Here is a 15,695-nt window from a genome sequence, read left to right as displayed (position 1 = left end):
TAACTTCTACTGTATACCAAACTATCAGTGAATCTAAAATTGATCCATGAACAAATTGTGTCCTTTTCTGGAATAACTTTATACATGCTGCTACTGCATCTTTGTTCTGTATGGCACTGTTATTTGAAGCTTACTCTATGTGTACAATTCTTTGAAATAGAATCATAGAAAAATAAGTTGTGAACCAAACATTGTGATACAAAATTGCAACTCAACTTGTTCTCAACCAAAAGTGACCTGTACAGCTCTAATGTGTAAATTAGAACAGGTGGGGATAAATTATTACAGATTAAGACTCTGAACCAGCATCTGTATTTTTAGTAAACAAATTATTTTATGACTAGCTCATTTAGCTACAGTACTGCACATAACCTCATTATGGTTTTGCATGAAATGTTTGCTTTCTACCTTCAGGGTAACTCTGTTTGCATAATCTTTCCTTCACTTCTAGAACCATTTGCTGAGAGAAGCATTTACAGACCTATTATCTGTGCCTGGGTCATCTTAACTACATACCTTATCTGTTATCTATAGTCAACACCTGATAGACAAGCAGGAGAACAATCCATAGCTGGTACATATCTCTGCAATAAATACCTTTTTATCATTAATATTTATCAAAAAAGTGAAAATACTCCATTTTAAATCATAGGGTAAATGGGTCTGATGTCTTGCTTTTTCTTACATACAGCCAATATGACTGTGGTCTATTGTAGGTGTGGATAAATCACAACGTGACATTTACATAACATATTTATCATTTTTCATCTTTCATACTAAGCAACTAGATAAATAATTACTAAAATAAGTATAGACATTTAAATAATATCCAAAGTAAGGACTTGACTCACTTTAAAAAGAACTTGTAAATTATGGAAGCTGAGACCTTGTATTTATTGGCACTCTGTAGCTATTTCTGTGTGAATGATGACACTATCAAACTAACTTGGTAAACAAGTACCACAGTAGTAGTGCCCCTGTATAAGTGATACCACTGGGCACTGTGTTTCTTCTAAGGGGGGAGGGGACCTCACTGGGAAGGGCAGAAAACCTTTTGAGGAGTATCTATAATGATTTTGCTCTAGCACCTCATGATTCATTAACATCCTTTTGAAAAACAGACAAATACAGTTAAAAAGCAGTCTAAAGTAAATGGTTTATTCTTCTGGCAAATAAGAAGTACTTTGAAGAAAATAATTTAGTCACTTCAATGCGGGATATAAAATAGCAAGCACAAATGAAAGATTTCTTTTTCTTATTTTCTAAGGTGATATCACCGCCATGCAATACTCATTTACGACCGTACAAAGGTTAAATCCAACACATATGGGAGCTGTGCAAAGTACAACAATATGTGAGGCAAGTCACTGCTGCCTCCCTGTTCCCTGAGCTTGGTTATCAAGAAGAACCCAGATAAATAGCTCCTTTACAGCCATCCTGATAAGACAGATGGAAAAGCGCTGGTTTGCACTGATTTAAACATTTTATTAGCTCTTACTGTACCGCGCATACTGGTCTCATCTTGAAAATGAGAGTGCTTCTCCTCCCTGATTAATAGCTGTTTCGTGCTTTATGTCATAGTCCTCAGACTGCAGGCCCTTCAGCACTGACACTCCTTAGAAGAACGCAGGGATTTTTTCACTATCTGTCTAGGCCCTACACTGTAATGATGTCATCCTGACATGAATGAGTCACATTTAGTGAAGAAATGCAATTTCCAAAAATGTTAAATTGCAAGTTGCTGATTGCTGAATAATAAAATGTATAATTATGTACTTTACATGACTAAAAAATAATATAATGGCCATCTTAAATAAAATAATGTTTGAATAATGGCAGTTTTTGTGAATAACCCAAATGTCTACATATTTAGTCCCAATTCTTTTAACAATAATAGTTTAATCGCTTATTTGCTTCTATAACTTGCATACAGTAGTACAGTATAGACTGTGTATGCCTTGTAAACAATTTGCAAGATAAAATTTCAAGCTAAAATACAAAGGTTAATTCCCATCTGTATTGTAAATGTAATGTATTTAAACATTATGTGCTCATTTTCTTCATTTTTGATTTATGTTTTTCATTTTTTATTTTAAGAGGAAGGTGTATCGTAATAACATGAACAACAGCAAAGATTTACACTAATTCTGTTAAGGTAGTTCAAGTACAGTAGGTAGCTGTGTCAGCATGCGTAGGCTGCAAGGGAACAAGTAAAGGTTTATTCCATGCTGAAAAGAAAAGAAACACATCATTTTGGCTGTGGAGCCTTCTTCGGGGTGATACCCGAGGAAGGCTCCACAGCCAAAACGTTGTTTCTTTTCTTTTCAGCATGGAATAAACCTTTACGTGTTCCTTTGCAGCCTACGCTCCAAAGGATAATACCAGTTAGAAAGATATAAAAAACAGTTGTACACTGTCACTTAACTGAAATTTCAGTATTGTACTGCATGTATTCTGAAGTATCTATCAAATCAATGTATCCAAAATTGAACATGTACTTTCAATTCTTATTTTAATAGTATTATGCTATCCTAAGGTGTCAAAGGTTTAGTTTGAAGTCCACCCTGGAGCATGAGTCACTCAGCTGAGTGGAGGCAATCTATAAGAGGCTATTGATTTGATTCAGGAACAAGGCTCCTAAATGAAACTGTTCCCTTTGCCCGAGTTTACGAGCATTGTTAGCATTTGTTTTCTGCCCCTCTTTCCTGTTTATCAGCAATATGTAATGACCTTTCAGATTGTGCTTGCGGACAGTCAGCTTTTCAAGGAATGACCTTTCAGGCTGTGCTTGTGGACAGTCAGCTTCAATATCTCTCTGTTCCTGTCACAATTACAGAACATCTTCTTTACTTGTTTGGATTTGCTATGTTATTATTTTTTTCTGATACTTAACAGGCAGGTTCTCAAAAACATGTTATGCAGATAAACCTATACCTCTGCCCAATATGATTGTCATAAGCAATATGAGAAAAAAATGTGTTAAAAATGCCTTCAGTTCTGTTTTACCTGAATGTTAATGTGAAAAAAATCTTTATTGCTGTATTTGTACTAATACTGCAAACAATTGTATAAAAATAACTCTGTTTCTTACTATCAACATTATTATACTTGTTATTTCATAGAATCATGTGATCAATTTGATCTCACATTCTTAAAGTATAACTATCTTTCTGCTTATGACAATCAATTGTACAGTGACTTTGAAAAGGAGAAAAAAAGAGAAACTTCTTGAATGTCCTCAATAGATCACCTCTTATTACAGTTTTCAATACCATAATTTGGATTTACCATAAATATTGGTATTGATTTAAAAAGTACAAGCTAAGAATTTAAGAATCTCATCCAGCTGTTTCTCAAAACAAGCCAGAGTATCATCGTCTGCAAACCGGCATAATATACTATGGAAGTCCAAATTATTTAGGTGGGGTTAATGACACATTGAAAATCAAAATGAACAAATACAAGTTTAAGCTGTTAAAGGGAGACTGCAGTAACAATTTCTCAGAATCTTGGTTAAAAAAGTAAATTAATTGGTTTCTCTATGGGTGAGAGCAAGAGTTCTCACAAATTGTGATGTGAAACGTCCCGTTCCTGCTGACTTGTCACTGTAATGACTAATGTAATACGATGAACGAGCGAATAAGTACAGCTTGTGCTTAAGACATTTCCAACATGCATGCTGTTAACAAGTACTGTATGTAGTGTATGTTGGGAAAAACCTACAAAAGCCAGAAGTCGAGAACAATATTTCTTTTGGATCTGAAGAGATGTGTTCACAAGCCTTTTTGTTTTCGATATAATAGGGCCTTTTCACTTCACTGGATGTTTTGTTGCCTCGTTCTGAATCGCACATAGTGTATTTGATGATGTAAATGGGTTTTACATGTCACTGTACATTTTACTTTCATTGTGATTTGAAATGTACTCATCAGTGATGATTCTTTCTAACCTCAAAATATAAAAATAATGTTGAAGTTCCCCTTTTAAGCATTTTTCAAAAGTGATCCTAATCTAAGAATGATCTTGGATTTCAATGTCTTTCTGGAATAAGAGTTCTGGAAACCCTGTATAAGGATGCAGACAGAAAGGTCACTGTAATTATGGCTGGGAGAGGTAAAATAGGGAACTATTAACTCTGGAACATTATTTATCCTTACTGCTCTGATGTGTTTCCTTAAATAGTCGGTAAGTGTTTTTTATTTTTGTCAACAATGTAGTGTATATGTTAGGGCATTTTCAACACCAGATGAAATAAACTAGATTGCTGGATACACATGACACTATCTGTGTGATCTTGATATCAGAATCAGAGTCTTGAAGTCAGAGGAGCTACAGTATGTACAGTATATACCTGCCACATGATATAATTTATGGTGATTATGAATAAATTAGTAAGACCAGTGGTTCTGTCATAAATACTCTCGGTAGCCCACTAATTACATAACCCTCTAGTCTACAGTAGGTCATGTTAGTGCACTACACTATAAAAGTAAGATATATTGGTCTACAGTATAATTACTCAGCATTGGGTCAGTTCTGTCATGGTTTTTGTGGATGGAAGTGTAATAACTGCCAACACACATATCACTCTACCAACACTGCCAGAGCTTTATTTACGAGCCTCCTAATTAGCCCAGAGGAGTGGCTAATGCCATACAGAGCCATTTCCAACAGCTTTTCCTTCATGTTGAATTTCTCTATCTCCTAAGTACTCATTACATTCAGACCAGCTGTGCCTTGCTTTGTTTTTCCAATTTTCAGGTGGCCATCTTGGCTCAAGGCCACAATAGTGGGCCTGTATTTTGAGCCAAGATAGTGGCTTTCTTACAAAGCCACCTTCACTACTCACAGAGTGGTTTGGTGATTTTTCAATCCATAACACCATGGGATATTATCCCTCTTTGAGTGACTGTAAGAAGAGTTTGTTAATGGTCCAGGCTGAAGATCCAATTGCCAATGATGAAATATTTCAAAAATGCTTCATACATATCCCTTATCAAACAGGGATCCGAAATTCTGTCTCTCTATATGGATTAATTAACAAAATCTGCTTCATGCATGCAAAATAATATTTTCTTTAATCAGAATGTTCAGCTGATTTCTTTCATTGTATGTTCCCTGCAGTAATTGCATAAGATAAAATCTTTGCAGTTTGACATAGTTTAGAACGTATATGAAAATTAATTCTGTGCCCTTCAGCACTGACACTCCTTAGAAGAACGCAGGGATTCTTTCACTATCTGTCTAGGCCCTACACTGTAATGATGTCATCCTGACATGAATGAGTCACATTTAGTGAAGAAATGCAATTTCCAAAAATGTTAAATTGCAAGTTGCTGATTGCTGAATAATAAAATGTATAATTATGTACTTTACATGAATAAAAAATAATATAATGGCCATCTTAAATAAAATAATGTTTGAATAATGGCAGTTTTTGTGAATAACCCAAATGTCTACATATTTAGTCCCAATTCTTTTAACAATAATAGTTTAATCGCTTATTTGCTTCTATAACTTGCATACAGTAGTACAGTATAGACTGTGTATGCCTTGTAAACAATTTGCAAGATAAAATTTCAAGCAAAATACAAAGGTTAATTCCCATCTGTATTGTAAATGTAATGTATTTAAACATTATGTGCTCATTTTCTTCATTTTTGATTTATGTTTTTCATTTTTTATTTTAAGAGGAAGGTGTATCATAATAACATGAACAACAGCAAAGATTTACACTAATTCTGTTAAGGTAGTTCAAGTACAGTAGGTAGCTGTGTCAGCATGCGTAGGCTGCAAGGGAACAAGTAAAGGTTTATTCCATGCTGAAAATTTTCAGGTGGCCATTTTGGCTCAAGGCCACAATAGTGGGCCTGTATTTTGAGCCTGTATTTTGAGCCAAGATAGTGGCTTTCTTACAAAGCCACCTTCACTACTCACAGAGTGGTTTGGTGATTTTTCAATCCATAACACCATGGGATATTATCCCTCTTTGAGTGACTGTAAGAAGAGTTTGTTAATGGTCCAGGCTGAAGATCCAATTGCCAATGATGAAATATTTCAAAAATGCTTCATACATATCCCTTATCAAACAGGGATCCGAAATTCTGTCTCTCTATATGGATTAATTAACAAAATCTGCTTCATGCATGCAAAAGAATATTTTCTTTAATCAGAATGTTCAGCTGATTTCTTTCATTGTATGTTCCCTGCAGTAATTGCATAAGATAAAATCTTTGCAGTTTAACATAGTTTAGAATGTATATGAAAATTAATTCATAAAAAAATAGATAAAATATGTTTGATATGTTTGTTGGCACTAAATGAAAGCTTTTTTAAAGTTGTTGAAGAAAGTTAATTAATGTTTTTCCATGGTTTCAGAAACAAATCTATACGGAATGTACAGTATGGAATGAAGTAAGTCAGAAAGTAAATGTACGCCGTCTCAGATAGAAAGCATTTATCTGGTATATGTCAAATTTGTTATTAAGACAAACTTGAAGTTTATAGTATCTTTCAGGAACACAATAAAAGATCTGAGTTTTCATTGGTTAACGTACATTTCTTAAGAACAATACGGTTACAAATGAAAGGAGGTCTACTAAATTATTATGGATTGTTAGTCTACTAAATACCCATCTTGCCCATTTGGTGGTTATAATAAATCATTGCCATTGTTAAGAACTATATTTATTATTACTCAGATGTGTTTCAGTTTTTTTCAAATCCCACAAAGAAACTCATACACTTAACTGGTTATTCAAATAAATCATGGTAAAACATGTTACATGTTACCAAAACATGGTAAAAACATATATAACATGGAAGAAGGCTGTGGAACCTTCTTCACACACCCAAAGAAGGCTCCACGGCCGAAACGTTGTGTTCCTTTTCTTTTCTTTTCAGCATGGAATAAACCTTCACTTGTTCCATGGTAGAAACATAATGATTATAAACATAAATTACTGTAACTGAAATTTAAATCTGTAACTATATAGATTAGGCAATAGTCAATATATGTTTTAAAGGCACACACTGCTCATGCTGTCCAGTACTGAAGTTCAAGGCACGGTCAGGGTCTAGAATCTACTGATCAGCAGTTTGCAAGTATATTTTACTTTTTGCAGTTTCAGGCATTTGATTCCAGTGTTTAAGAGAATAATGGTTGCATACAGTCATAAAAGAAGGTATAAGGCATATCATAACACTAAAGACAACATAGAAAAACATGACACCAAATTACCCTTGCACATTGAAGCCTAATCTTTTAATCGTGCTATAAAGGCTCAATAAAAGGAGCAGACTGATAATTGCTTTTAATTTTCCATAAAGTGTATGAATAATGCCTCACAGTATAATAGTGAACATGTTAAGCTATTAGCTATTATTATTATTATTATTATTATTATTATTATTATTATTATTGTTATGATTTACCTCCATGTGTATAAGATGAATTATCTCTTTTCATAATAGCACCCTTATCAATACCAGTCAAAAAACTGTGTGTCAAATGATGTAATATACTGTATCAATCCATCTTCTAATGGTGTCTTTCAATTGAAGGTCATGGTGGAACTGGAACCTGTCTTGGCAAGCAACAGGTGGAAGGCAGGGTAAAATCTGGACAGGATGCCAGTCCATCGCAGAGCATACACACACAGAAACATGCACACACTCGCTCACACCCAGAGCCAATTTTCCCAGAAGCCAATTAATCTGCCAGTATGTTTTTGGACTGTGGGAGGATGCCTGGGCACCTGTGGGAAACCCACAGGGAGAACATACAGACTCCATGCTGATAACACCCCAGGTCTTGAACTGAATGCAGGGTCCCAGCACTACAAGACAGCAATGCTAATCACTGTGCCACCTTGCCACCTGGTGTTACTGTATATAATATATTTGTTTTCCAAAACAAAACAAAGTATTCTAAATGTTTATTATTTTATATGCTTTTAAAATTATTAAATAATTGTAATGGGGACATATAATATATATTGTATCACAGTACTGTATATGGAACATACTACATTTTAATATTAATTAAAATGATCTCTTTATTATTAAACATTCTATCTGGTTGCTTTTTTTTCTTTCTTTCAAAAAGCTTGCTTTTGTCACTGACCCTCAGAACAAAGACCTTTGTAACTTTAGAAAAAATAAATAGTAACTGAAAAAAGCCAGGCTAATAAATGGGCACTTCACTACAACAGCAGTAGCTGCATTGCATTCTGTTAAATTGTCCTCTTTGTCATGTGTTACATTGTATGTGCACTGCATGATTCTCTTTCAGTTTTTGTTTAGATGGGTGTTTTCCATATTAAGTAACTATTCAAACATATTGCAGCTTCTGAGAAGACATCTGAAAGCTTACTGCCAATAAGTGGAAAGAAAGAGGTACAATATATGTTCCATTTTTTAGTGCCATTAGCAAGTTGCTTTACCATTTATCATTTACCAAGAGTTACTTAATAGGTAGCAAAGAGCGGAGAGATCAAAGATGGGGTCTGAACTTATAAATCTTCAGCTGGCACTAAATATCATTTAGGGGCTGAACAGACTTTGATTTTGTGGGTAGTTCTGTCCATCACTGAGGGGACAAAACTGGAGATTGAAGAGGTCCTGAATTAGGGGACTGGGGGCACAGAAAGACTGGTGGGAGGAGTAGAGAGGGCAAGCATGGAGCATGGAGAGATAGGAGAAAGATGAAAAGCAGGAACTTTGAGAGGTTGAGATGAGGTTGAGACAACTGTAGACCAGAACTAGGTTTGCCAAGTTTGTTTCTATATCTGCTGAGCAATAACCCTGGTGGACTTTTAGACAGTGCCTGGGAACTTGATATAATTTAATGATGGGCAACATTGCCAAGTTTGTACTGAACTTTTTAACTACTAAAGGGAAATGAAACCTATTTCGATGAAAAGTAGGTGAGTGTCTGTATTTTATTACTCACTGAACTACTAATGGTATTAATGTGAAATTTACTAGCATCACACCTTCTTGTTTGTTTTTCTTTAAAGCTATCATCATTTTTTAATTAGGGTAATGGACATGGTCCCTATTTCCATACTTTCATAGATCTCATTTTTTTCTATAAAAGCCAAAAGCTTTTGTTAATTTGCTTAAGTGTTACTTTTTTACCATGTTTGTATAAGAAGAGGTTGTAGGTTTTTTACTTGGTAGAGAAGAAAACAGATCCGAGAAGAACATTTTCCTTTCTGTGCATTCAGGAACCATTTTGTTGTATTGATTCAATAATCTTGACCAAGTCCTCAATGAGCTGATATCCTGGCTTCCTTTAAAACCTCATGGGTGAGATCCTTAAGACTGGACTATCAAATGGGCTGGATGTTCTCTTCTGGCTTGTAACCTTTCTTGTGTTCTTATGTTCTAAATAATTTAGACATATTTATATTGAAGAACCTTAAAAAGATATCACAACAAAAATTCAAACAACAAATGAAATGCTTATCACATTGTTTAAGATTATTTTGTAATTTAATCTAAAGCAGAAAGACAAGACAAAGCTATCTGACTGGATAAGCTAAGATGCCTTCAAAGTGAGTGATTTGGAGACTAATGCAACTTCCTTTAAGCATCAGAACCCAGATGTACCTGTGTGAGTGGAGGCCTCATGTTCTCTCCATGGTAACGTGTAGGAGTTTTCACCTACACTCTAGTTTCCTCCCAGAGAAATACAGGATAGGTGGGTACATTGTACTTGAAATGAACCCAACCATGATGACAGGAGCATCTTATCTGACTCTGGTGTCTATCAGCCCAAAGTTTGTAATCAGGTACAGACATTGCAACAATTTTTATAATGTGACCTATAGCAAACAAAAAGTGACTTTCACCTGAAATTAAAATGGATTTCTGTCATATCCCACATGTCTCTGTTATACAAACTTAAACTGTTTTTCCGAAAAGAACACCATTCTCAAAAGCACAGATTAAAGACTGGCTGAATAAATAATGAATAAATATAATTGAAATAATGAATAAAAATCATTATTGAAAAATAGTAACACAAAAAGCACAAGTAATCTGCATCACTTTCCAACAGACCTCTAAAGGGACACCTGAAGAGAACATCTACTGTACATAGTCCAACTTTGTTTTTCACTGCGTCTCGTCCAACGAAGGGCTGCAGCACAGCTTGCTGTTCATGTTCCTTTCCCTGGGTAAATAGTGCAGTTCACAGCCTCAGCCCTCATTTGCTGTTCAGATACACAGACTGCTGTGCAGCACGTTCCTGAAAAACACATTAACAACAGAGGACCTGCCAGGTCCCATCTCAGAGCCAAACACCACAGCCTTCCATGGAACCATTTCCAAGCACTAACATAGAGACAAAGGGTGATGATCTGTGCTTTGTTTAATGTTGTTATTTTATATTAACTAACCCCACACTACTAATTACACAATTAATTTGCTAACCTAACAAAAGAGTAGCAGAACTCAGAGTCTCAACCCAACTTCCGTCACTGTGCTCTTTGTTATTTCTTTGTGACTTAACTTGAAAGTGATTCTGGTTCAACATAAGAATGTTCGACAATCTGGAGTATTACTTGTGGTTATAAACAAAAGGAGCCTAAATTGTTATAGACAATAGAAGGACCTTAATTGAAACCAGCAAAAGAATTGGATTCAACAACATGCCTGCGTCGCTTGTTCAAGACCCCCACCAGCATTTGTGTAAAAAGTGCCTCCTGTTCTCAGTTCTTTAAATGTAGTTCCTCTTACTTAATACTTGTGTGCTCTTGTTTGTGTTTCACTGTCGATACTGAAGAAGTCCATTGGGTTGACTTTGACAGTGTGACAACTTGAATCAGGTCCCCTCTCAATCTTCTCTGTTTGAGACTGAAAAGTTAGTTTAGTCAATTTATCTGGTCAGAGTAGGACGTTTCTTGCAGTAATGCATCTAGCTTCTCTTCTCTAGACAGATTCTAGAGCAGCAATATCTTTTTGGTAACATTGCAACCAATAGTGTACAGTATACAGTATTCTCAATGAGATCTTCTTAATGTATTGTACATTTTCTTTGCCAGCACTTTTTGACCATTATATATACTAAATGTGCTTTTATTTGCCACCATCTGTGCAGCATTGAGTGTGGTTGAAAGCTTCAGAACAATACGTGAATCTTCTCATTTTAAGGTGTCTACTGAGCACAGTTTAAAACGCACATTTGCTAGGCGTATCCAGGTAAATGCCAGTCCACTTGTTTACTGTGTTGAAAATGACACTATTGATTCATACCACTCACACAACATAATTCTACAGCAGCAGTGACTCAGCAGCATATTGCATTGGATTCTACTTATGAAAACAGCTCTTCAGCAAAACAGTTAATCAACCTGAGCCTGTTATGTGTCTATCAGCTTACATTATCTCTCCCAGTGCAAGGCAAGGCATCTGTAGAAAATAACAGCCTTATCTTTTCACCTGTACCTTGATTTGTAACAGTAAGTGTAAATTTCAAGATGATTCAGACTGGTTCTGGAGCATGAAAACAAGCTCATAGCCTTGTGATAAATATTACAAATAGTTTTAACTCTGGGGTAAATGGGATACATTCTTCAAATAATGCATTTGCTTATTTTTGTTTGATTTATTTACACGTTTCTTTAGCAGTTTCCAAATGATACAACAGATACTGTATGTACTGTAGATGAGTGTTAGAGTGGAAAACTGTGTCAACCTGTCAGCTGCAAAAGAACAACTAGAATCTAATGCCATGCTGAAAAATAAACACAATGAAGAAAAAAAAACAATGTTTGGGTTGTGGAGATTTCTTCAGTTATTTTTTTTTGTATATATATTCATGCTGGACTATGGCAGCTGTTACATGTTGAATCTTCATTGGTAATGGCACTACAGTGGAAGAACATTAGAAAGCTTACAAATGAGAGAACATAGGAATGGGAAGAACATAATAAATGAGACGAGGCCTTTTGGTCCATTAAGCCTACTGGTAGTTATAAGCTAACTGAAAACTCTTGAGAGATATCTTTAAATTATTTGAAGATATCATTAATACCACATTATTTGAAGATATCTGTAACTCATTTGTAGATATCTTTAATGCATTTAGATGCATTTAAATCAATTAAGAAACCTTTACATTTTTAAAGATATCTATGAATAAGTTACAGATCATTTCAAATATTTAAATATGCAAACAGGAATGATTTAGAGATATCTTAAAATGATCATTTGGCTTGCTGTATGGATCTCAGATAGTTGTTTCTCAAAGGAAACCAGGTTACGGTATTCAACAACATCACTGGGTCCCACACACCAATGATCCTTTGTGTAAAAATTAAGAGCATATTCAAGATCCCTGTTTGGAGATTAATGTAACACTGAACTATCAGGGTTTTGTGCAAATCACTTCAACTCTAAAAACCCTTCAAGGTGAAGTTCTGAGAAGTAAAAGCATTTACAGCAACAGGTGATTGTGGGTTACACATCTTTTATTGTATCTCTTTATGAAGACCTTGTTAATTTTCTGGTGTCTCACACTGGGTTTTTCATAGATTGACCACGCTTCTAGTGAGTAGGATTCTAATAATCAGTTTAATTTTTTTTTTCAAAACTTGTAAGCATCATCTCAAATTTAGATTTTCCTCAAAGCCATCACCTACATTTTTTGATGAAGCAACATCAATCTGTTTTACAGTAGGAAAAGTAATATAGAGGGTTCCTATATATACAGTAGTATGTTCCATATAGCTTCAGTAAAACACAGAATGATTAATTACAGAATAATTGCAAATTGCCTTCACCAAATCTTCCCAAACACTTACAGTCAACTTTTTCTATGTCTTGTATTTACAGAGTGGTGGCACTGTGGCTAAGGATCTGCGCCTGTAGCTGGAAGGCTGCTGGTTCAAATCCTACAGCTGGCAGAGGACTCATACTCTGTTGGGCCCCTGAGCAAGGCCCTTAACACCAACTGCTTCAGGGGTGCTGTATAAATGGCTGACCCTGCATGCTGACCCCAAGCTTCTCTCCCTGTCTGTGTGTCTCATGGAGAGCAAGCTGGGGTATGTGAAAAGATGAATTATATATGGCTAATAAAGTGATCTTATCTTATAATTTTTTTTTAATTCATGGTAACAGTGAGTTGAAGAAATTGTGATATACTGTATGAAAAGTTGTTTCAATACACATATTCTTGAGTCAAAAAATATACAGCTCAATATCATCTAAAACAAGGCAAAATAACTAGCTCACCATCTTTGTCTTTCTTTTTTATCTTAATCACTTATCTTTCCTGATAGTGAATTTATTAAACAATTATCTTTAGTGGTGATTACCAATGAACAAATATATGTTGAGCTTTTAATAATCCTCTAAACAATGATATTCTGTATTATTTGTGTAAAGTTTGACCTACTATTATATATACATAGTGCAACTGTCCTGAAAATCTCCCATATTGGCAAAAAATAGCGAAATAATCAATTACTGTATCGATGGTGTACAGAAAGTAGTGCAACAAGATCTGGTACTAGTTTTATCAAAGAAACTTTATCAGACTGTGTAAGGAACACAAAGGTAGCATTTACAGGTCACGGTCCATCCACAACAGTTCAGAAGAATGCAATAGAAATACAGTATATTATACAACCTTTGTGTGGCAGTGAAATGTTTGTTTTCTAATAGGACCATTTAGCCTCCAAATTATTTTAAGGAAACGAACAGGAATAAATCTGTGTTAAGAAACTGATTGATTAGTGGCTCAGAATCTATCTGCAGAAGATAATCTGATGGCTTTTTGTTAATTTTAAAAAAGATTAACTGTTGCTGATATTGTAGATGGTTATTAGGTAAAGCAAATTGCCTGGTTGTGGTTATACAGGTAACAAATACTGACAATAGAAACAAACTAGTTCCTCTACTCTAGTTTATTTTAATTAAAAAATACTATCTGCACTTTTTAAAAAAGAATATTTTAAATAAAAACTTGAATGCTCAACACTTTTATGAGTGAAAGAAATTTAATGTCAGCACTCCTACAGTAAGTAAAGAAAACATCTTTTTCTAGAACCTTGCAAAAGGAGATCATGGACAATTGCGTAGCTAATCTGGTAAAAATAAATTCAGATTTTCAAGAAAAGAACTGCTGATTCGCAGATATTCTTTTTCATAAAGCCTACCTTCACACAATCAGCACATTTGAAAGACATTTCTCATTGTACTCCCATAAAGATTTTATTGTACGCTATTTTTTTCCTCACAATGTTTTTTAAAGATTTCCATGAGTGACCATGTGTAGCATATGCTGCTTTTACTGTATTTGTATGATTTCCTTTTTTGTATAATTGTATATTTTGTTATATTCTCCACTTAAGAATGCCTAAGATTTTTTTTTAATTCTATTACTTGGTACTTTAACTATTTAAAAATGGATCCGGCTTAAATAATGACAGAGCTTATGAGTGAATGCACTAAGGTAAGCATGGTCGTATTCCAGGCATATTTTTGTCATATCTTGCCTGTCTTTTCATGTACTGTAAGTTAACGAGTTTATGTGAAAATATTTTACTTGTAAAGGGGGGAACTTACACTGTGATATTTCTGGCCACATTATATCTCATTATGATTTTTATAGGCATCACACTCTACTCTCATGCTTTCTTGGGAGTTTGTATTGAAAACACCTTTGTCATGACTGTACAGTATTCTTTGATCAATTATGATTTCTCTAAGGTGAGGTTTTCATTTTGTTCATGCTTCAGTTAAAGCATGGCACAATCTATATTATGATTCCAAATTACTGACTCCGGATGTTCATAGTTTTGAACTCACCAATATATATGAAAGAGAGAATAGTAACAGGAAAAGTCCACATACAGTGATGTCCTATATTTTACAATACTATCAACAAGTGTCGGGGAAAATTACTTTTAAAAATTAAATCCATTACAGTTGCTAGTTGTTATCAGTTGTTATTATTAGTAATAATTTTAAATGTCATCAATTACAATGATCTACAGTATCTAGTGTGTGTAAACTTGCTATGCAAAGTTTTATGTTAACTTTTAAAAATAATTTCCATAACTTCAATGAATTGATACATTTTTTAATGGATTTTTAGGTATTTCTTTTTAAGAAAGAAACTTTTCCTGACACTGGCTGTCAACAGTTTTTGTATTAAAAAAAGAAGTTAGAAGTCAGAATAATCAGAAGTATTCCTCCTAAATTTTTTGATTGGGAAAACAACTAGAATTTTTGTGTAATTTAATCATTTTCATTTAATTTAAAAGCAGTTAGCATCCTATCTTTCCTTGTAAGTCTTTTCCATGATATTTTAAGTTTATTGAAAAGGCCAAATGTCATAGCTGTGGACATTAAATGTCTAAATTGTTTAAATTGTCCTGTTTACGTTAACCAACGGGAGTTCTGTACATGTACACTGCAGGCCAAAAGTGTGCCCACCAGCATCCAATCTCAATTCAAAGATTTTTGAGTATTGGTATTTAAAATTGTTGGTTCGATAAGTATTCTAGAGAGAGAAAACATTCTAGAGACAGTTGGTGAAGTTGCTCAATACTAGTTACAAAGCTTTAAAAATAACAGCAAGCCTGTTAGCAGCTCATATATTAAAAGTTTAATCTTTGGTGGAAAAAATACTTTTTGTTAGAGGCTAATTATTGAATTCAAACAGTCAGCAAAACAGTTTA

This window comes from Atractosteus spatula, chromosome 2 (assembly GCF_055471065.1).
Source record: "Atractosteus spatula isolate fAtrSpa1 chromosome 2, fAtrSpa1.hap1, whole genome shotgun sequence".
Taxonomy (NCBI): Eukaryota; Metazoa; Chordata; class Actinopteri; order Semionotiformes; family Lepisosteidae; genus Atractosteus; species Atractosteus spatula.
This window is presented reverse-complemented; position numbering follows the sequence as displayed.